This window comes from Phyllostomus discolor, chromosome 3, assembly GCF_004126475.2.
Source record: "Phyllostomus discolor isolate MPI-MPIP mPhyDis1 chromosome 3, mPhyDis1.pri.v3, whole genome shotgun sequence".
NCBI lineage: Eukaryota > Metazoa > Chordata > Mammalia > Chiroptera > Phyllostomidae > Phyllostomus > Phyllostomus discolor.
In genome coordinates this window covers 171,446,008-171,467,767 of record NC_040905.2, presented here as the reverse complement: position 1 = coordinate 171,467,767, position 21,760 = coordinate 171,446,008, and the positions used below count along the sequence as shown (strand labels likewise).

The 21,760-nt window shown below is 41.9% G+C and overlaps 1 protein-coding gene across 2 annotated transcripts in view; it reads left to right on the top strand.

Annotated features, from left to right (window-relative positions):
* Positions 1–21,760, top strand: part of TRPM6 (transient receptor potential cation channel subfamily M member 6) — a 168,946-nt gene that overhangs the window by 3,179 nt on the left and 144,007 nt on the right. The window lies entirely within an intron of this gene.

Below are 21,760 nucleotides of genomic sequence, written 5' to 3'. Positions count from 1 at the left end.
ACAATAGTAATTATAAGATATACTTATTCTTTTGTAAAAACAGACAGATACTAGTATCTACATTTACAATGTATGTCAGGATATTTACCAAACCATTTAGAATGGCCACTTTGGGGGTATGAGTGAGAAAGTTTATTTTTCACTTTGTAGACACTGGAATGTAACTGGTAGGGACATTGTTTTATTTACTGCTAAAACCTTGACTATGTAACAGTGTCTGGCACATAGCAGGCATCCAATAAGCAGTATTGAATGAATGAATCAAGAGATTTCTATAATTTTTAATTTTTTTAAAATTAGCATAATTTGTAAGTAGATAAAATCAACAAAATACTTTATTTCTTTATAACTAAAAAATGATTTAGAACAATTTTCTTTTTTTAATATATTTTATTGATTATGCTATTACAGTTGTCCCATTTCCCCCTTCTCTCCCCTCCACCCTGTACCCCCCTCCCACCCACATTTCCCCCTTTAGTTCATGTCCATGTGTCATATTTATGAGTTCTTTAGTTTCTACATTTCCCGTACTATTCTTGCCCTCCCCCTATCTATTTTCAACCTACATTCTATGCTACTTATTCTCTATACCTTTTCCCCCTCTCTCCTCCTCCCACCCCCCTGCTGCTAACCCTCCATGTGCCCTTCATTTCTGTGGTTCTGTTCCTGTTCTAATTGTTTACTTAGTTTCTTTTGGTTTTGCTTTAGGTGTGGTTGTTGATATTTGTGAGTTTGCTGTGCTTTTACTATACATGTCTTTTCTTTATCTTCTTTTCTTAGATAAGTCCCTTTAGCATTTCATAAAGTAAGGGCTTGGTGATGATGAACTCCTTTAACTTGACCTTATCTGAGAAGCACTTTATCTGTCCTTCCATTCTAAATGAGAGCTTTGCTGGATAGAGCAATCTGGGATGTAGGTCCTTGTCTTTCATGACTTGGAATATTTCTTTCCAGCCCCTTCTTGCCTGTAAGGTCTCTTTGGAGAAATCAGCTGACAGTCTGATGGGAACTCCTTTGTAGGTGACTGTCCCCTTACCTCTTGCTGCTTCTAGGATTCTCTCCTTCGTTTTTACCTTGGCTAATGTAATTATGATGTGCCTTGATATGTTTCTTCTTAGGTCCAACTTCTTTGGGGCTCTCTGCGCTCCTTGGATTTCTTGGAAGACTGTTCCCTTTGCCAGATTGGGGAAGTTCTCCTTTATTATTTGTTCAAATACGTGCTCAATCTGTTGCTTTTCCCCTTCCGATTCTGGTACCCCTATAATTCGGATATTGGAACGTTTAAAGGTATCTTGGATGCTCTTAATCTTTTCCTCAATTTTTTGAATTCTTATTTCATCATGCTTTCCTGCTTGGTTGATTCTGTCTTCCTTCTGGTCCACTGTATTGTTTTGAGACTCATATTCCTTCCTTTCACTATTGGCTCTCCTCCGCGTGTCTTCCTGCATCTGTTTTATGGTAATCTGCATTCTTTCATCTAGATTTCGTCCAAAATCCACCAGTTCCGTGAGCTTTCTGATCACCAGTGTTTTGAACTGCGCATCTGATAGATTGGCTAATTCTTGGTCGCTCAAAAGGATGAGTCCTGGGGGACTGATCTGCTCTGTTGAAAACATGGTTTTTTTTTTCCCCTGTCTCTCCTTTTTTTTTTTTTTTTCGGTCTGGTTGCTCTTGTTACGATGGGGGGTGGAGCCTTAGGTGCTCACCGGGGCTGGGCACCCCAGTTGCTAGATTGTGACGTTATATGTGGGGCCAGGGCAGGAGCGGGAGCCGGGGGGGAGAAAACAATGGCGGTAGTTCCGTTCCCCTGGACTCAGACCCTTGTCTGGGCTTCTGGGCCGCGAGTTCTGCCCTGGTCCACAATCGCTGCCCCTCTGGGTCTGCCAGCCGCAGCTTGAGTACTCAGGGATCACCGCTGCCTTCTTACGCGCCCGATGGCTTTTGCGCCGATTTCGCACCAAACATTCCCCCGACCTCCGCGCGCCGCCGATCCGAGCCAGCCCCACGCCCGCCGGCTCGTCTTCTCCTACCAGTCCGGATGAACGCGTCTACTTCAACTTCTTGGCTGCCCGACTTCCATTCAGATAAATCCTCTGCTGGATCTGGGTGTTATTCTGATAGTAAATTATTGTTGTAAATTATTGGTTTTCTAATCTTGGTTGTACGAGGAGGTACGGTGCGTCCACCTATTCCTCCATCTTGCCGGAAGTCCAGAACAATTTTCAAAGTCACTAATCTCTCTTCCCCTAGGTTACCTCTTCTTTCCCACTTATTGGAACACTTGCCCTCCCTTTCCCAGCTATGTTTGGTTCAAAGGAAAATGAAAATGCTGTGCTGCCTGTGCTCATTTAAAGATTTTCTCTCAAGGCATCTTGTTTGGGGTTTGATGTGAATCCTCAGGAATCCATGCATCTAACATTCCATATTGGTGGTCATCTCTTGGTGTGCGTGCCATCATTCCAATTTGATGGCAAACCTCAGTGAATAGAGTCCCTGGCTTATGATCCTTTCTGTCCTCAACACCTAGCACAGGTCTTATACACATTAGGGGGATTTTTTTTTTTTTGCTGCGTATTTTTCCACAAAAATTTGTGTGGTTCTTAATGATGGTGTACCAGTATAATTTCTCTTCCTAGGGGAGACATTGTATACAGGAGATGCTTAGCACATGTTTGTTGAATGAAATGACGGGAACATATTTAAAAAAAAACATTTTATTTATTTTTAGACAAAGGGTAAGGGAGGGAGAAAGAGATGGAGAGAAACATCAATGTGTGGTTGCCTTTCATTTGCCCCCAGCTGGGAACTTGGCCTGCAACCCAAGCACGTACCCTGACTGGGAATCGAACCAGCAATCCTTTGGTTCACAGGCTGGCACTCAATCCACTGAGCCACACCAGGCAGGGCTGACTGGAACATATTTTGCGAGTATATCGGTGATTGGATTTGTTTCCGAGGGAGTTGAGAGGAAGCTGTATCAGTTGGGATTCCTTTGGCTGCCAGTGACAGAACACTGGACTCAAATTGGCAGAGGCAGAAGCAAAGGGAATTTCTCGGTTCACATTGCAGTTTAGTGGTACGCATGGCTTGAGAAATCACCAGGCACTGTGGCTCAAAATGATCTCCCTCTGTCTGTGTGTTTTTCTCTTACTATGTTTTCAAATAGACTTTCTCTTTGAGGTTGTAAAATAGCTGCCAGAACCTCCAGGAACATTATTCTTTTAGATTCCAATCCAACATGGAAAAATATGTCTTTCAGCAATCTTTGAAAACTAAATCATGACCCTCAATGAGAATGGACCAATGCTAACTGAAGCCAGGAGAGTTCATGTCCTAGTTTTACAAGCTTCTATCGCCAGGGGAAAGTCTCAAGCAGGCCATGTGGACTGAGGTTAGGGGGAAATGGATCCCCAAATAAAAATCAAGGCTGATGCCATAAGAAAAGGAAATGGCCCTGGCTGGTGTGGCTCAGTGGATTGAGTGCCAGCCTGAGATCCACGGGTCGCCAGTTCAATTCCCAGTCAGGGCACATGCATGGGTTGCAGGCCAGGTCCCCAGTGAGGGCGCACAAGAAGCAACCACACATTGATGTTTCTCTTCCTCTTTCTCCTTTCCTTCCCTTCTAACTAAAAATAAAATAAATAAAATCTTAAAAAAAAGAAAGGGATATGGGTGCCAGATAGTTAAACAATAAATGTCAAATACAAAGGATGATAATTATTTCATTCTTTTTTTCAACTCTCCTTAACATAAATACATTCAAATATGAGCATGTAACAGAACTCAGTGAACTCTAGTTCTGTATGCATGTGCATATAGGTGCTAACATTGAAAGAGGAGCCACACAGAAAGATGGAAGAAAGGGCTTCTGAATTGATTAGAGCTAGAGTCCTGGTCTAGAGTGAGGACTCTCAAATTTATTCCATACTTGAATTATCTGGGGATAATTCCTATGCACAGGACACTCTTTATAATACATCAGCCTTGGTCGATGTGACTCAGCTGTTTGGAGCATCACTTGTAAAATCCGAAAGGCTGTGAGGGTTCAGTTCTCTGTCAGGGCACAGGCCTAGGCTGTGGGTTTGGTCTTGGCTGGAGTGGGTACAACAGGCAACTGATCATCATTTCTCACATCAATATTTCTCTCTCTCTCAATCCCTTCCCTTCTCTCTGAAAAAGAAAAAAATCAATAAGTGTGTCTTTGGGTGAGGATTAAAACAAATACTTATATCAGAACATCATGTTGGGATGCAACCATTGCTACTTTTAGGCTTCCAGGTGTATGGTATTACAGACAACTTTGAGAACCAGTATGCCAGAGAGATATCAGGGAGGATTTAGGACAGTTTTTTTTTTTAAATTGATTTTTAGAAAGAAAGAAGAAGGGTGGGGAGAGACAGAGAGAGAGAGAGAGAGAGCGAGAACATTGATTTGTTGCTCTGCTCATCTATGCATTCATTGATTGCTTCTTATATGTTCCCCGACCAAGGATCGAACTGGCAACCTTGGTATACAAGGATGACCCTCTAACCAACTGAGCTGCCTGCTACCCAGCCAGGGCTAGGATAATTTTAAAGTACTTGAAACTGTGCCTTGGACATAGTAAATCCTCAATAAATATCTGATAATATAATTTAAAGGAGGAAAAGCTGGGCAAAGAGATGGGTGGATGTTTGTGGTCTACTGTATGCTCACTATCATGTTTAGTTCTCAATATACATATCTCACTTGATATCTTCATAGTCAAAATTAAAAATAAATCCCCCCTCTATTTACAGTGAAGAAATGGAGATTCAAAAAATCTAATGAAACTTGCCAAATGGTCAACCAGAGTAAAACAGGTTTTATGGGTTTCGAATGACATACTCTTTCACAATACTGCACTTGCAGATGTCAGGCATGGGTTTAAATGTAAACTCAGATGTTGGGTGTAGCAACCAGATTTGCCTGACAAAAGAATACGACTCATAGAGTATGGGCCAGGCATGCGGGCCATTTTGAAAAGTTGACGACAGTGGCGTCATCTACCGCATTGTGTTTTTATAAATAAAATTTTATTGGAACATGGCCACATTAATTTGTTTACATTTTGTCTACAGCTGCTTTGCACTACAATGCCAGAGTTGAGCAGTTGTGACAGACACCATCTGGCTTATAAAGCCTAAACTATTTACCAGCTGGCACTTCACAGAAAATGTTTGCCAACTATGAGTTTATGGTTTTACTCGATCAGCAGTTCTGAGGAGGGATGAGGTTGCCATTATTATTCCAGGACTGACAATAATTCTGGTGGTTGTATGAATAGGATTCTTCAAGCATCTACATATTCACTCAACCAATCAATAAACATTTATTTAGCATCTACAAACTGCCAGACACTCTGAGCTCAGTTGAAATACAGTGCAATAAATGCTATGGTGAAAAATAGGATACAAGCCCTGCCCGGTGGCTCAGTTGGTTGGAGCATCATCCCATATACCAAAAGGTGGCAGGTTCCATCCCCAGTCAAAGCACATGCAGGAGGCAACTGATCGATGTTTCTTTCTTACATTGTCTCTCTCTCCCTTTCACTGTCTAAACTCAATGCACATATCTTTGTTTTTTTTTTTGTCTGTGTATGTATGGCAACAAAATCCATCTTTATTATTAAGATAACCTCACTAGTCTATCCAACTTTACATCATCAAAAAAATGAACCTATGGATTAATAAAATCATGTTAAGAATGTTTTCATCAGGTTTTATATTGCCCCTGGTTCAATTAATTACAAAGCTTCCATTGACTTCAAAAAGCGCACTATGTTTGAATAATATCCTTAGGTCTGACAGAGAGAAGAATTTGAAAGACTAAAGGCCCATTTCATAAGCTAACCCATTTGTTCTCAAGTAACTGCCTGGAGAGATTTAATTGGAAATGCAAAGGAAACATGTTGTCTTTAAGGAAAAAAAAAAGATTATAAAGGCTTTAAATTTAGATCCTTTATATTTTAACATAGAATACATTCCCAACTAGAAACTAACTCTTGGAAATTCCACAGCTGATAAATAGCTATCTCTGCTTTCTAAATCCAAATGTTTTCACTAAACTTTACCGAGCAGCCAATCTTCACATGGTTTTAAAATAACTAACAAACTATTCTAAACCTAAATCTACTGCTGCATACTTGGTATTTTTATAATCTTTTTTTAATATATTTTATTGATTATGCTATTACAGTTGTCCCATTTCCCCCTTCACTCCCCTCCACCCTGTGCCCCCTCTCCCACCCACATTCCCCCCCTTTAGTCCATGTCCATGTGTCATACTTATGAGTTCTTTAGCTTCTACATTTCCCGTACTATTCTTGCCCTCCCCCTATCTATTTTCAACCTACATTCTATGCTACTTATTCTCTATACCTTTTCCCCCTCTCTCCTCCTCCCACCCCTACTGCTAGCCCCCCCTTTGCCCTCTATTTCTGTGGTTCTGTTCCTATTCTAGTTGTTTACTTAGTTTCTTTTGGTTTTGCTTTAGGTGTGGTTGTTAATATTTGTGAGTTTGCTGTCCTTTTACTATACATGCCTTTTCTTTATCTTCTTTTCTTAGATAAGTCCCTTTAGCATTTCATAAAGTAAGGGCTTGGTGATGATGAACTCCTTTAACTTGACCTTATCTGAGAAGCACTTTATCTGTCCTTCCATTCTAAATGAGAGCTTTGCTGGATAGAGCAATCTGGGATGTAGGTCCTTGTCTTTCATGACTTGGAATATTTCTTTCCAGCCCCTTCTTGCCTGTAAGGTCTCTTTGGAGAAATCAGCTGACAGTCTGATGGGAACTCCTTTGTAGGTTACTGTCCCCTTATCTCTTGCTGCTTCTAGGATTCTCTCCTTTGTTTTTACCTTGGCTAATGTAATTATGATGTGCCTTGGTGTATTTCTTCTTGGGTCCAACTTCTTTGGGGCTCTCTGCGCTCCTTGGATTTCTTGGAAGACTGTTCCCTTTGCCAGATTGGGGAAGTTCTCCTTTATTATTTGTTCAAATAACTTTTCCACTTGTTGCTCCTCCCCTTCTGGTACCCCTATAATTCGGATGTTGGAACGTTTAAAGGTGTCCTGGATGTTCTTAAGCTTTTCTTCGATTTTTTGAATTCTTATTTCATCATGCTTTCCTGCTTGGTTGATTCTATCTTCCTTCTGGTCCACTGTGTTGTTTTGAGACTCAGATTCCTTCCTTTCACAATTGGCTCTCTTCCGTGTATCTTCCTGCATCCCTTTTATGGTAATCTGCATTTTTTCATGTAATTTGGATCCAAAATCAACCAGTTCCATGAGCTTCCTGATCACCAGTGTTTTGAACTGTGCATCTGATAGATTGGCTATTTCTTGGTCACTCAAAAGGATGAGTCCTGGGGGACTGATCTGTTCTGCTGGAAACATGTCTTATGTCTTTCCCTGTCTCTCCTATTATTTTACTTATTTATTTATTTTTTCTCCGGTCTGGTCGCTCTTGTTACGGTGGGGGGCGGAGCCTTAGGTGTTCACCAGGGCTGGGTGCCCCAGTCGCTAGCTTGTGACGTTATATGTGGGGGCAGGGGCGGGAGCGGGGACAGGAGGGATCAATGGCGACCCTTCCATTCTCCTGGAGTCAGACACTTCCCTGGGCTTCTGGGTCGTGAGCTCTGCCCTGGTCCACAATCGCTGCCCTACTGATTCCCCCAGCCGCTGCTTGCGTACTCAGGGATCACCGCTGCGCTTGTGCCCCGGATGGCTGTCGCGCCGATTTTGCGCCAATTTCCCCGACCTACGTGCGCCTGTGACCCGCGCCGGCCCCGCGCCCGCTCGGCTCGTCGTCCCCTACCAGTCTGGATGTATGGGTCTACTTCAACTTCTTGGCTGTCCGACTTCCATTTAGATAAATCCTCTGACAGTTCTGATATTATGACTGCAAATCATTGTCGTAAATTATTGTAGTTCCGTTCTTGGTTGTGCGAGGAGGTACAGTGCGTCCACCTATTCCTCCATCTTGCCGGAACCATATCTTTGAGTGAGGATTAAAAAAATAGAATACCAAAATATGATAGCTTCTCTCCCTGCCTCTAGGCTACATGAAGGCAGGGTTTGACTCTGTTTTTGCTCGTGGTTGTGGGCTCAATTTAGCAGAATGCTCAGTAGGCAGCAGGGGATCACCAAACATTTGATGAATGAACTAATGATGAATTCATGTGATAGAAGTAATCATAGGATAGCTGGGGAACATATCCAGCCCAAACTCTGCTGGGATGAGGTCAGATTATGAAGCTGAAGAAGTGGAAGAAGTATAAGGAGAAAAGGGTGCAAGTAGGGATGGCAGCAAAGAGGAAGGGGCTGTAGTAGGAACTCAGTGGACCTGCCGTGAACAAGGCCTGCCACTGTAGGGCTGGAAAAAGAGAACTGTGATCCTGAGCAGTGTTTGGTGGGAGATTTGATGTGCTACATAGCAGAAGTCACGTATTTACTACGTGACTCAAAATCCTTCCGTGCTGCCTAAATGATAAAATTAAGATTCTTTGGTAAGACCTTGAAGCCTTCTATAATGAATTCTCTGCTGATTCCATCTCATTGTTCCTACTTCCTTACCTCAGTTCCCACAGTATGATTACGTATAGAACTAACACTAAACAAGCATCAAAATGCAAAACTGTATAGTACATGATGGCTACATGGTCTGAGAATGTAGATGTGGCGCAACTACTTAAGAAGGGAGAGAACTGTGGTAGCGCATTCAAAAGATTTTCCAGTGGTTTTCAGAAACATAATGATTGGCAGTATTGGAATTGTTTTCTGAGTCTGTTATGTGTTTCTGTGGGTTAAAGCAAATGACTAATTAATGGATAGTTAATTTTAGTGCCTCTGTCCTTGACAGCCAGGATTCTTCAGGTAGTTGAATCAAATTTAATATAAAAGTGAAATAAAAATATTTAATCCCAAATTTGAATTGGAAATTCATGTATGAACTCACAAGATATTTTCTCTCTACTGAAAATCTCTAGAAATAAGGACCAACCAAGTACCCATGGCGCCCAGACTGTGGTCTTTCTCAAGACCCTGTCCAATAAAATAAACCAGGACTTCTTGAAGAAATGCTAATTCTAGTTTTAGAGCAGGAAACTAGTTAAGAAAACCCTGGGACATCTTTCCATATTAGATATCATATAAGCTATTAAAGACTACTAGGATGATTTCAAGTAACCCAGGAGACAATTTGAAGAGTCCCCCTGCCCCACCACTGACCAAATATGAGACAAATTGAGTTTTGATAACAATAAGAATTGCAATGAATTGTAAATTAGTTATTTATTGCTGAGTAAAAATTTCTCCTAAAGCATTGTTTAAAGCCAGACACAATTTATTCTATCACAACAGTTTCTGAGAGTCAGGAATTCAAGAGGAGAGATTGCAGTCAGACTATTTATGGGGATATGTTCGTTTGCATCTGGGCTTGGAAACTCATGGCCCTGGGCAGGAGGCTTCAGTTCCTTGCCACGTGGGCCTCTCCATAGGGTTGCTCACAACGTGGCCTCTCTCACAGTGAGTGCAGAGAGACAGCGAGAACATCCAGTGAGTGAGCAGCAAAGACGGGAGCTGCAGACTTTTGTAATCTAATCTCAGAAGTGACCCACCATCACTTCTGCTGTAGTTTACTCGTTACACAGACCTAATCCTTGAATGATGTGGAGGGGGACTCTGCAAAGCTGTGAATACCAGAAGCACATGTAATGTGCTTAAACACATTACATATGCTTAAAGTCCATTGAGTTCACGATAACACATTTTTAAAAAATCATCAAACATACTGGTTGCTCTTCTTTTGCAGATGACAGAGAACTATATATTATCTTGAGGACTAGGGAAATAAAAGGAAAGAATTAAGCTTTTTTTTAATAGGACCTTTAACATTGGGCAATGAAAGAGTACATGAGTGAAAGATTTGTCATATAAAATTATTTCAGCTAATGAAATGAAATGATAAGATTGGACTATTACTGTATTGCAACCCCCAGTAAATGAATGAATCTAGGCATAAAACATGAAATACTGCTGACAATGAAGAACAAAAATCAGAACACAAATCATCTGATGAAAGAATGAATCACCACTAAGATCTTGCCAAAGGGGCTGAACCTAAGTCTGATCAAGCCTCGATTCAGCTGTCAATTTGCAGGAAAGTGATAGGAGGAATATGTTGAACTATACTGTGAGTGTGCAATCAGCCAAATTCAGACTGGGGGAACCACTGTAGGCCACATGACCTAGGTTATTCAGTAGAAAAAGCGTAAGGAAAGAAAGGAGGGAGCCTGTACATCACAAGAGACATAAAAGATCAGCTTTTTTAATGGGCAAGATGCAGTAGCTAGGAAGGCATAGTATGTTGATAAAATTGTAAAGAAGCACAAGAAAGTTACATAAGCCAGTGTAATAGAAGGAAATGACTAGTATAAATGTCAAATTAGGGGTTACTTTGGAAGAGGGAACAGGACTGTGAGAGAGTTCTGGGTGGCTGGCCCAGTTTTATTTTTTTGACCTGGTAGGTAGTTACAAGAGCATTTATCTTATAATAATTCACTATGACACTAATTGATTTTATGTAGTTTTTCTTTATTTGCATTTTGCTTTATAATAAAATAAAAAACAACATTACTAAAGGTAATACATGAATGTGGTAAAATTTCAAACAGTGGAAAAATGTACACAGTGAAAGGTGGTCCTTTTCCTAACTCATTTTCCAGAGGTTGTCACTGTCCCCTGCTTCTCACCTATCTATCCAGGGACATCTCATGCATATGCACTCACACACCTGCCTATGTGCACATTGTATGTGCATATATACATCTGTGTGCATATATAAATAAACACATAAAAATATATAATAGTATGTAAATAAACAAATATATAGTCCCCTCTCATTTTAAAAGCATAAGTGGTAAAATTAGAATACTATGCACATATTCTGACCTTTATTTCACAAAGTATTTTATATTAGATTGTTCTGCATCACATAGGACCAAATTGGATAAAAAATATAGTCAGTCCTTCCTTATAGGCTACAACCAATATATTTTAACCTGTAAATAGTAGTGTAAGTAATGGGTACTTTTTCTAAGAGTATACTCTATTAAATCATTGCATATGTCTCTGACTTCTCAATTTGGAGATATCATTCATATTGGTTTGAAGGTACACATTTGCATAGTTTAAAAGTTACTTGTTCTTTTTTTCACTGAAGTTTTCCGCTTAAACAAACCTGCTCACCCCTTGATTCAGATAAGATTACCTGTGGGAAGGGTGGATTCCAGGGTTAGCAAAGTGCTTCTTCAGCATTTCCCTCAATAAACTTGAAGAGGTATTTTATGGCAAGTGTTAAAACAACACATGTGTGACTAACCTTTGTGCTTCTGGGTCAATAACCCACTGTTTATGGTAATAACTAGGATTAAGGGAGACAGAGGTGCTGTCTTTTACAGCCTTTAAACTCTAATTGTGGGGTAGTAAATGTTTTCTGGACATGAAATTAGCGTCTTGGTCAAGTGTTTTAACTATCTCTTTATTTCCTTTAATGTTCTCACTTTTTCAATCACTTAAGTAGTAGTTACAGAATACTTACTGTGCAGTTAGCGGGGCAGGGCCACCAGGTACCCAGACAGGAGGTGCAGGACAGAGAGAGCCTTGCTGGGGGTTCCTGGTGTATACTCCTAGACACTCATAGTGAACAAGACAGTATTACATAGTCTGTATGTTTGTCACAAAGTATGTAAACATATATAAATATATGTAATACATGTGTAAATGCACATGTGTGTTAAGTGGTATGGCACAGCTAATTAGAAAACAGGGAGGATACAACATGGAAATTACATGCAGGGACAATAAGCCAAATATGACAGGAATCTGGTTGTCAGGCATGATTCTTTGCTGCAAAAAGTTCTAGAGCTGAGTTTTTCTTTTTCTTTTGATAAAATCATAGATTCACAAGACATAGCAAAAATAGTAAAAAGAGGTCTGTGTACCATCCACCCTGCTTCCCCTAATAGTAACATCTTACACAACCACGATACAGTATCAAAACCAGCATGTTGACTTTGGTACAATCTCCAGATCTTTTTCAGATTTTGCCAAGTTTTTTTTAAGATTATTTATTTACTTATTTTTAGAGAGAGGGGAAGGGAGGGAGAAAGAGAGGGAGAGAAACATCAATGTGAGAGCAACATTGATAGTTTACCTCTCATATGCACCCAGAGTGGGGACTGAACCTGCAACCCAGGCATGTGCCCTGACCAGGGATCACACTGGCAACCTTTCATTTGGGGGAAGGATGCTCAGTTCACTAAGCTACACTGGTCAGAGCCAGATTTCTCCAGTCTTATAGGCTTACATGAAGCTGAGTTTTGATAAATGAGTTCAATAGACGAAGAAGAGGAATGAGAAAAAACTAGAGATAAGCAAAGCCTCTGAGGGCAGTTACTTGGAGAAATTGTCCTCTTTCAACCCTTAGCCATTCCACATGAACCTGTGTAAATCAGTGACACTGCTTTCCTCACCAAGGGTTGGCTTGTTACCACCGCCTCTTCACAAATGTTACTCAAGCATTTACTCCTGTTCTTATACCAGTGTAGGCAGTCTCCCTCTGAGAAATCATTTATTTTCTGTAAGCTAGTTTATAATTAAATAGTTTTGAACCCAGAACAGATTTCCCCATGGAAACAGAGGGACATAGGTTATGGGTTCCCTGGTGTATCTCCAGTTCTATATAACTCATAAAGTAACTAATCTCTCTACAGAGCAACATTTATCATTGATGATAGTGGTAGGAGGTAGGGAGGACTCTCTGCTATCTCAGATGGACTCCTGCCCTAATAGGTACCATTCTATTGCTGCAAACCACCACTGCATACAGTGGGTCATAGTAAAGGCAAAGCTTCTTTTTTGACACTTTTAATTATACGAAGTAAAATTTCTAACTCAAGTGTTCACCCAGTTAGCTATCAGTTCAATAAGAAATGATAGAGGAGCCCTGACCAGTGTGGCTCAGTGGGTTGAGCATTGTCCTGTAAAGCAAAAGGTCATGGGTTTGGTTCCCAGTCAGGGCACATGTCTGGGTTGTAGCTGGATCCCTGGTTGGGGGCATGGGAGAAGAAACTGATTGATGTTTCTCTCTCATATGGATGTTTCTCTTTTTTTTCCCTCCCTTCCCCTCTCTCTAAAACAAACAAACAAACAAACAAACAAACAAACAAAATCTTTAAAAAATGACGTAGGGAATAGAAAACAGGGAGCTGATGGGAACTAGACAGAAAGATACTGAAAAGAGAGTTTCTGGAAAGAAACACACCAGAATATAGAGGTTTTCTCTGAGAGGTGGAATTACCAGTGATTGATTCTTTATATTCTTTCTCTCTCTCTCTCTCTCTCCCCCCTCCCTTGTCATTTCTAAATTCTTCAAATTCTCTACAACTAGAATATATTGCTTTTATAATCAGAAAAATTAGAATGGTTCTGGAATAAAAGAGGTGCACACATGTTTTTGAAGCAGTTCCTCTATGGTTGCAAGGAGAGAAGGTGGACCATGGAGCAGTGTGTTCATGGTGGAGGGGAGGTGATCTGTAGGTCCAGCAGCACTGGTAATTGCCCTCCCACCACGCACAGGCACATACACAGTTCAGAACTTTAGAGAGAAGGGGTATCTAGCTAGAGAAGGAACAGATGCTGCCCTTTCCTAGGTTTCCCCAGTGAAATAAGAAGCCATCACTGATGCCTTCAGACAGGGTCCAGCCACAGTCAAGAGTCTAATTTCTGCTGGGCCACAAGTCTTTTAAACCTGGGTTTACATCACCATTCCGGAAGAACCTATACGGGAAATCCTGTGCTTCTGTGAAGGCAGTGTGACAGACATTTGGGTCTCTTAGTTCTTGAGCTAAACCTATCAGTAAGTGATCATCTGTAACAGAGGGAGAAGGAGGGCAGGTTTCCAGGTATCTCTGAGTAATATCTTCCTGAAGCGCTTCTGCTTTCAGAAGTGGGTGGTCCTGATACTGCCTTCAGTTCCATGATTATGATCACGGATTCTTTTCCATATTTGCCCAGAGCCCGAAACAGCAGTGATTGTGCTTTCAGGGTCCCCCATGCTGTCCTGGATGGGACTTTAAGCCTATCAGTTTTATACAGAGGCCTGCCGTGCCCGTTAGATACACTTTACAGCCCCCGTGAAAGTGTCTGTCTTCTAATCCCCACTTATCACAAGGATGAGCAGCATTATTTGCGGTAATCATCCTCTCCTTTTGCGTTTTTTTCATTTCCATTACACAATTACAACTTTGTAAAGCATTGTATGGAAATATGATACTAATACATGTGCAATATGCCTGGTTTCTCCCTTGCAGATACAATCATGCTGGCCTAAGCATACAAATGCCATAAAAAACTAAAATGCTTCAACTTGCTTACCCTTCATTTTTTAAAAAATGAGGATTCCTAAGCCCCATGAAACATAGCTACTTAGCAATTTGCATCTAGTTCTTGATAGTTTTTAAAATAAGAGAGGGTAATTTGGAGCAAGTATGATATTTTATTAAATATTAAAGATAACAAAGCTCCTACTTCAATTTAACTGCATTGAATAAATAGTTCTCACATGCTGGACCATGTAAATGCTAGGCGATGCAAAAACAAAAAAGAAGCAGTTCCTACCTTTACAGGATGTACAATGTAATTAAAACAAACAAAAATCTATGGAAGCTTTTAGCCGGGGCTGCAGTAGCTCAGTGGATTGAGCACCGACCTGCAAACTGAGGGGTTGCTGGTTCGATTCCCTGTAGGGGCACATGCCTGGGTTGTGGGCCAGGTTCCCGGGACAGGGCGTGCAAGAGGCAACCACACACTGATATTTCTCTCTCTCCCTTTCTCTCTCCCTTCCCCTCTCTCTAGAAATAAATAAATAAAATAAAATAAATCTGTGGAAGTTTTCAAATGAATACTCTTTTTTCATTCATTGCACCAAGGGAGGCTTGTTAATATTCAGATGTTCCCAAGTGATTGCAAAGAAACTCTTTGCTGAATAGAAATGGGTTGTAGACAGGATTGTGGGTGGTGTGAGAGGTAGCATGACTGTATAAACATGGACCCTTCTGAGAATAAAAGAGAGTGCTATGAATATCTATGCTTGTGTAAGAGGTATAATCTGGGTCCCTTTTAGGCCAACAGGCAGCTATGATGCCCTCTTCAAAAGTTGGGATTGAGGAGAATTTCCATGAATCTAAATGTAGGGAAGTATGTTATTTTGCTAGGGCTGTCACAAAGGAATGGCTTAAACAATGGAAATTTTATTGTCTTTCAGTTCTGGAAGTTAAAAGTCCAAAATCAAGTGTCAGCAGGGTTGGTTCCTTTTGAAGGCTGTGAGGGAAGGATGAGTTCCAGGCCTACGTTCTTTGGCCTATAGGAGGTTGTTTTCCAGTTGTGACTTCACGTTATCAATCTTCTATGTATGTCTCTCTGTCCAAATTTGTCCTTTTTATAAGGACACCAAAGTTTTCCTGGAGGCAATCTCTGTTCTGGCCTGGATCTAGCCTGTGGGTCCAGCATTGCTCATATCATGGAATAATCTCTTTTCCACCCTCCGCCCCTTGTGACTGGCTCTTACAGTCTCACGCTCCTCCTGCCTCTTCTTCCAGGTACCCTGAGTGGTTGAAGTGCCCTAGGTGGCCAGCAAGGGGCTTCATTAGCAGGGAGGTAGCTTGTTTAGTTGCTACTTTGACCACATTGGAGACACAGTCCACAGCAGCAATATAGACACATGCATGAGAGAGACAGGGAAATTTAAAGAAGTAATCCAAGTATTAGAAATAATATTTTCCACTGTGCCCCCTAGTACTCGAACCTGTGTACTCATAGGTCACCCGGGCTTGGGCTTGGATCACTTAGGACATTTACCTGAGCTTTTTTTATATGTGCTAAGAAGGAAGAAATATTAGCAGATCCATCTGGTATAAACACACAACATTCAGTGTGCATGATGGCACAGGTGGCCTCCCCTGTAACTGGATACAACAAGAATAGCAAAAGTCTAAGTTTGGAAAGACACATATTTAGCAGGGACTTGAATTGGGAGGTCTTCTTCTTCTATGTGTATGACACTTGTAACCTGCTCTTTGGATGTTAATCTAGCTGTGGTCTTGGGAATCTGGCTAGGTTGTGTGAACCATGCATGTTGTCCAGGGCAGGTGGTGCGTCTTGGCCTGAGGAAATAACAGAGGGAGGAATATGCTGGACCAGGACCCTTACCTTTTCCTCTTTCAATGGTGTGTCCTGGTCCACATATAGCTTGTCTCTATGGGTCCTGACTGCATTAGGATGACAAGGTCCCACTGGAGATTGAGCAGTTTGTCCCCATCCAGGGGCATTAGGTAACTGACCCATCCTGGTGGGTTCCAGTAAATAGTTCTCTTTCCAGGGACAATAGGTCTTGGTGCCCTCACTAACATAGTTCATTGGTCCATGGCAAGTGTCAGGACTATTGCTATGCACTCTGTTTTCCACACCTTATTTACCATATTGGGCGATTCAGCCTCAGTTCCTAATCTGGCATGTGAGCCCATAGGCCCCACAGGTTGGTCATTTAAATGTAGTAACACTTGGGAAGGCACTGTTGTCTACCTGGCCAAGGCAGGGTTTCCAGTCAGTAATTTTACCTGTTGAGAACACCATTTTTCTGTTCCACCAGCCCAGCTGCTTGTGGTTCATCGGGCAGCTGGAACTTCCATTCCATATCATGTTCCTTTGCCCACTCTCGTACTTCATGTCCTTTGAAATGTGACCTCTGGTCACTATCTATTTGACAGGGGTACCCATACACAGTACTTAGTACTTAGCTTTTCTCATCTTTTTATGGTAGTGGCCTGATGAGCTTGCTGACATGGGAAGGTTTGAGTTAAAGCAGAGGCAGTGTTGACATGCACCAAAGCATATTTGGAGACCTCACTCAAGGGAAGGGTACCTATGTAAGGCGTTTGCCAGTGCCTTATTGGTTGGGGGGCCTCAGTGACCAGGACTGTTGTTGACTCCAGAGCTTCTGCCCTTAGCTTAAGCTCTAGCACCTCCTCCTTAGCAGTGCACCATCCTAACCAGGTACTTTGGTATCCACTTTTCTCATTTATCCAAATTTCAGTGTTCCCTATTGGGTTCGTTGCTAAAGCTTAAGTTTTTTATTGTTAAGACATCTGCTTCCTGATTACCTGGAGGTTTAGATGTTTTGTGGGCAGGGACATGGAAGACAAGATCTTCATTAACCTCTCAAGAGTGAGCCCGAAAACGTTTCCACATTTCTTTTCCCTTAAAGGTTTGTTCATGATCATTTACACTCTCTCCCCACGTTCATTCCCCCCACCCCTGGCCTTCCATTGTCCAAGCCACAGAGTCAATCCTTTTAGAATGACCCCACTGTCAATACACAGCATCAGCCGCCAAGGTTCATGCATGATTACTAACCAGACCACTCTTAACTTGGCTCATTGTTTTTATCTAGATAGTATCATTGGGTGGTTGAATGGCACTTGCTGTCCAAGTAGGCAAATTGCTCCAGCCAGGGCCGTCAGGGGACCACGTTTCAGCCAGAATTTCACCTATTTATTCTTTGCAGGTTGCAGGGGCCAAATTCTCTTATTCTAGGAGAATTTGGAGATGCTATATATTAAACAGGGCCTAATAGTTGCTGCATGGCTAGAGACAAAGGACTATCTGACAGATAGCACTCCTCTGTTGTAACTAGACATACCACTTACTCAGTGTAGGAGTCTGAGTCATGGTGGAGGCTGGTCAGTAAACATGTTGTCGATCTACCCTTAAAAGGTTCCATTTGCAGAAGCACCATATACGAGGTATGTCCAGAAAGTATGCAGCCATGCACTATAAAAAATAGAGGCCTTTACTGAAGAAGATACAAGAAACACTGTACATAGGACAATGATGTCTCAGTCCCCTTCAAAGTCAGCACCTTGGGAATTCACATAGTTCTCCCCATTGCCATCAGCTGCTCTGTCATATTCCCTGAATCTCGTCAACCATCTGAAGTCTCTTCCCTTTCAAGGGTGATTTTAGTTTTGCGAAAAGCCACAAGTTGTAGGGCACCAAATCTGAGCTATAGAGGGGCTGAGTCACCTGGGTGATTTGATGCTTTGCCAAAAGACTGTGCATGAGATGTGATACTTGAGCAGGCACATTGTCATGATAAAGCTGCCAATCACCAGGTACCCATAGCCATAGCCTTCTGAATCATCTGAATAGTTTCCACAGAGGAATGTTCAAGCTTAATGTAAAATTTGATGCAGATTTGTTGCTTTATTCATTCAGTCATTTTGAATGCAATGGCCACATAGTACACATGCTCATTCAACAGCATCTACTGTCCCCACTGACTGGTACAGTGAAGTTGTCACTGTTCATGCATGTGCACTCCAGTTCACTCTCCTTGGCTGCCAGATTACATAGATGTTGTGCAAACCATTCTCATTATATTAAAAATGGTTGGACTTTTTCCAGATAGAACTTGTACTCTGCCAATAACTGATGTTCTATTGGGGCATATCTCTGTCCCCTTCCATAGTTGGGACAAAATCCAAGGGACAGTCACTCTTTGACTGTTTGTCCCATAATGTCCAGCCTGTACCTTCTGGGGTTACTGAAACATCTAATTCAAATGGCAACACCCACCTGGCAGATTCCAAGAGCTTTAATCTGTTTGACAAGTACTTTTTTAAAAAATCATATTTCTTTGATGATGCTATTACAGCTGTCCTAATTTTTTCCCCTTTGCCCCTTACGACCCAGCACCCCCTACTACCTCAGACAATCCCCCAACCATTGTTCATGTCCACAGGTTGTGCATATAAGTTCTTTGGCTGCTCCATTTCCTATACTGTACTTTACATCCCCATGGCTATTCTGTAACTACCTATTTGTACTTCTTAATCCCCTCACCTCTTCACCCATTCTCTCCCTCCCCTCTCTCATGTGGCAACCATCTGGTAACTAACTTCTTTTCTCTTGCTTTTAAGAGTCTCTATTTATCTTTAACCTTGGGCCTTTTAATAATGATGTGTCTTTGAGTGGGCCTCTTTCAACCATCATAATTGGGACTCTCTGTGCTTCCTGGACTTGCATGTCTATTTCCTTCACCAAATTAGGGAAGTTTTCTTTCACTACTTTTTCAGATAGATTTTCAATTTCTTCTTTTTCTCTTCTTCTGGCACCCCTATGATGTGAACATTGGACCTCTGAAAGTTGTCCCAGAGACTGTTTATACTATCCTCATTTTTTTGGATTATTTTTTCTTCTTGTTGTTGTTCTGTGTGGTTGGTTTTTGCTTCCTTATATTCCAAATCATTGATTTGATTTTCAGCTTCATCCATTCTACTGTTGTTTCTCTGTAAATTGTTCTTCATTTCAATTAGTGTATCTTTTGTTTCTGACTGGGTCATTTTTATGCTACTGAGGTCCTCATTAAGTTCCTCGAGCATCCTTATAACCAGTATTTTGAACTCTGAATCTGACAGATTGCTTATATCCATTTCATTTAGCTCTTTTTCTGGAGTTTTGATCTGTTTTTTCATTTGGGCCATGTTTCTTTCTCTCCTCATTTCAGCACCCTCCCTGTGCTTGTTTCTATGTATTAAGTAGAGCTGCTTAACTTTGTGTGTTGGTAGTGTGGCCTAATGTTGTAGGTGTCCTATAGGGTCCGGTGGCACAGCCTCCCTTATTACTCAAGCTGGATATTCAAGTTGAGCCCTTTGTGTGGGCTGAGCACTTCCTTCTCTTATAGTTGAGGCTTGGTTGCTGTTGGCAGATCAATGGGAGGGATTTACCCAGGCCAGTCAGCTGCAAGGATTGGTTGTGACCACTTACCACCAATGTCCACTCTCCATGGAGGATCAGCTGTGCAGGAGTAGGGTGGTGGTGCTCCGATGAGGTCTATAGCTGTCCACTGGGTGCATTGGCCCTGGAATTTCTTGGGTGGTGCAGTCCAAGGTCAGCGCCCACCTGTGTTTTGTCTGGGGCACCCTTCTTGAGCTATAAAGCAATCTGAGATGGCTGCTACTTGTGCTGGCTTGGAGATTCCCATGTGAAGCCAAGGTATGACTCTAATTTGGCTGCAGCTAGGGCTTGCTGAAGCCAGCTCTTGCTTGATAGGATTTAGGATCCAAGGCCAGCCATTCATATGGAAAAGCAGGTTGGGTGGCCCCATAACCTGGGTAAGGTAGAACCTCTATGGATCTCCAAGTTGGGTCACACCATGTTAGCCAGGTTGATGGAGTCTCAGATATGGCACCAGCCTACTGGTTCTGTGGAGGAGGGCTTTGCAAAGAGACAATGGCCTCTGCTTGCTCCGATGCCAGACACTTCAGTTTCTCCTTGTATACCACTGGTGCCCTTCGAGCTGCTAATCTGGTGCTAGAGCTCAGAGGGAGTGAGTCTGAGTAGGTGAGTCTGTGTGTGGGTTCCTCAAGAGGATCTGCTTAACAGCCTCCTCTACCAACTCAATCCTCACTGGTTTTCACAGCCAGAAGTTGTGGGGACTTATCTTCCTGGTACTGGAATTCTGGGCTGGGAAGCCTGGTTTGGGTCTGAGACTCCTCATTCCCAAAATATCACTCTTGAATTTTTATCCCCACATGGGTGTGGGGCCAGCCCATTTCACATCCACGCTCCTCCTACCAGTCTGGATGGATGTAATTTCTTCAATGTTGTAGTTGTCAGACTTCCATTGAACTCAATTTCTGACATTCTTGAGTGATGGGTGTTCTGTATTTTAATTGTAATTTTAATGTGGTATGTGAAGAGGTGAGCCATGTCTGCCTATGTTGCCATCTTGACCGGAAGCCCTAGACCAGCATTTTTGCTTTCACAAAGGCAGCCAGTTGTTCAGCACCCCAATCCCATATATATCCCTTCTTCACTGGGTGATGTAATGGGCAAAGGCATTGTGTTAAATGGGGTATGATTTCCCCAATACCCCAGAATTCCCGCAAAAACCTGTACCAATTTTAATTTTTTTTTTGTATGGGGTAGGCTTGAACTTGGTCTATGACAGCCTCAGGGACAAACAGGTCTTACCCAACCATACAATTTCCAAAAACTTTACTGCAATGCCCATACCATGACTTTTCTGCAGATTTACTGTCCATCCTCTTTGTTGCAGGTGGTCCAGCAAAGGCCACAAGGTTTTCTGCAATAGAGGCAAACATTCAGGAGTTAACATTATGTCATTAATATAACAAGCGCATTTCACAGAGGTCAGGAAGGAAAACAGTGAGAGGTTGGGCTATGTAAATAGCTTTGAGGGAGCTCCTGGAAAGTATACCTCAAGTGGTAAACACATTTTCTAACACCTTCTTTGTGGCAGGGGAAGTCTTTAATCCATGCAGGTAATAGACATATAACTGCAGAACCTATTGGTGACCCATAGTAAGTGGCAATCGAATGAAGTTCACTGGGGTGCATGAAGGAATGCACAAATTGATAAATGGGGTTTGCCAAGGTGCATGGAGGAGCCAAGCAGCCATCTTGGATTCCCTATAGGTCCAACTGTTCATTTAATTTAAGGCCATGGTTTACCCATGTTAATTACTCTGATTCAGGAGCAGAGTGCTGTCATGTTAGAAGGACATCAGGATGGCAAAACTCTGGCGATGAAGGGTCATCTTTGCAGAAGCAGAATGGACTTCATTCATATGTGCCACAAGCTTTACATATTTTGTTGC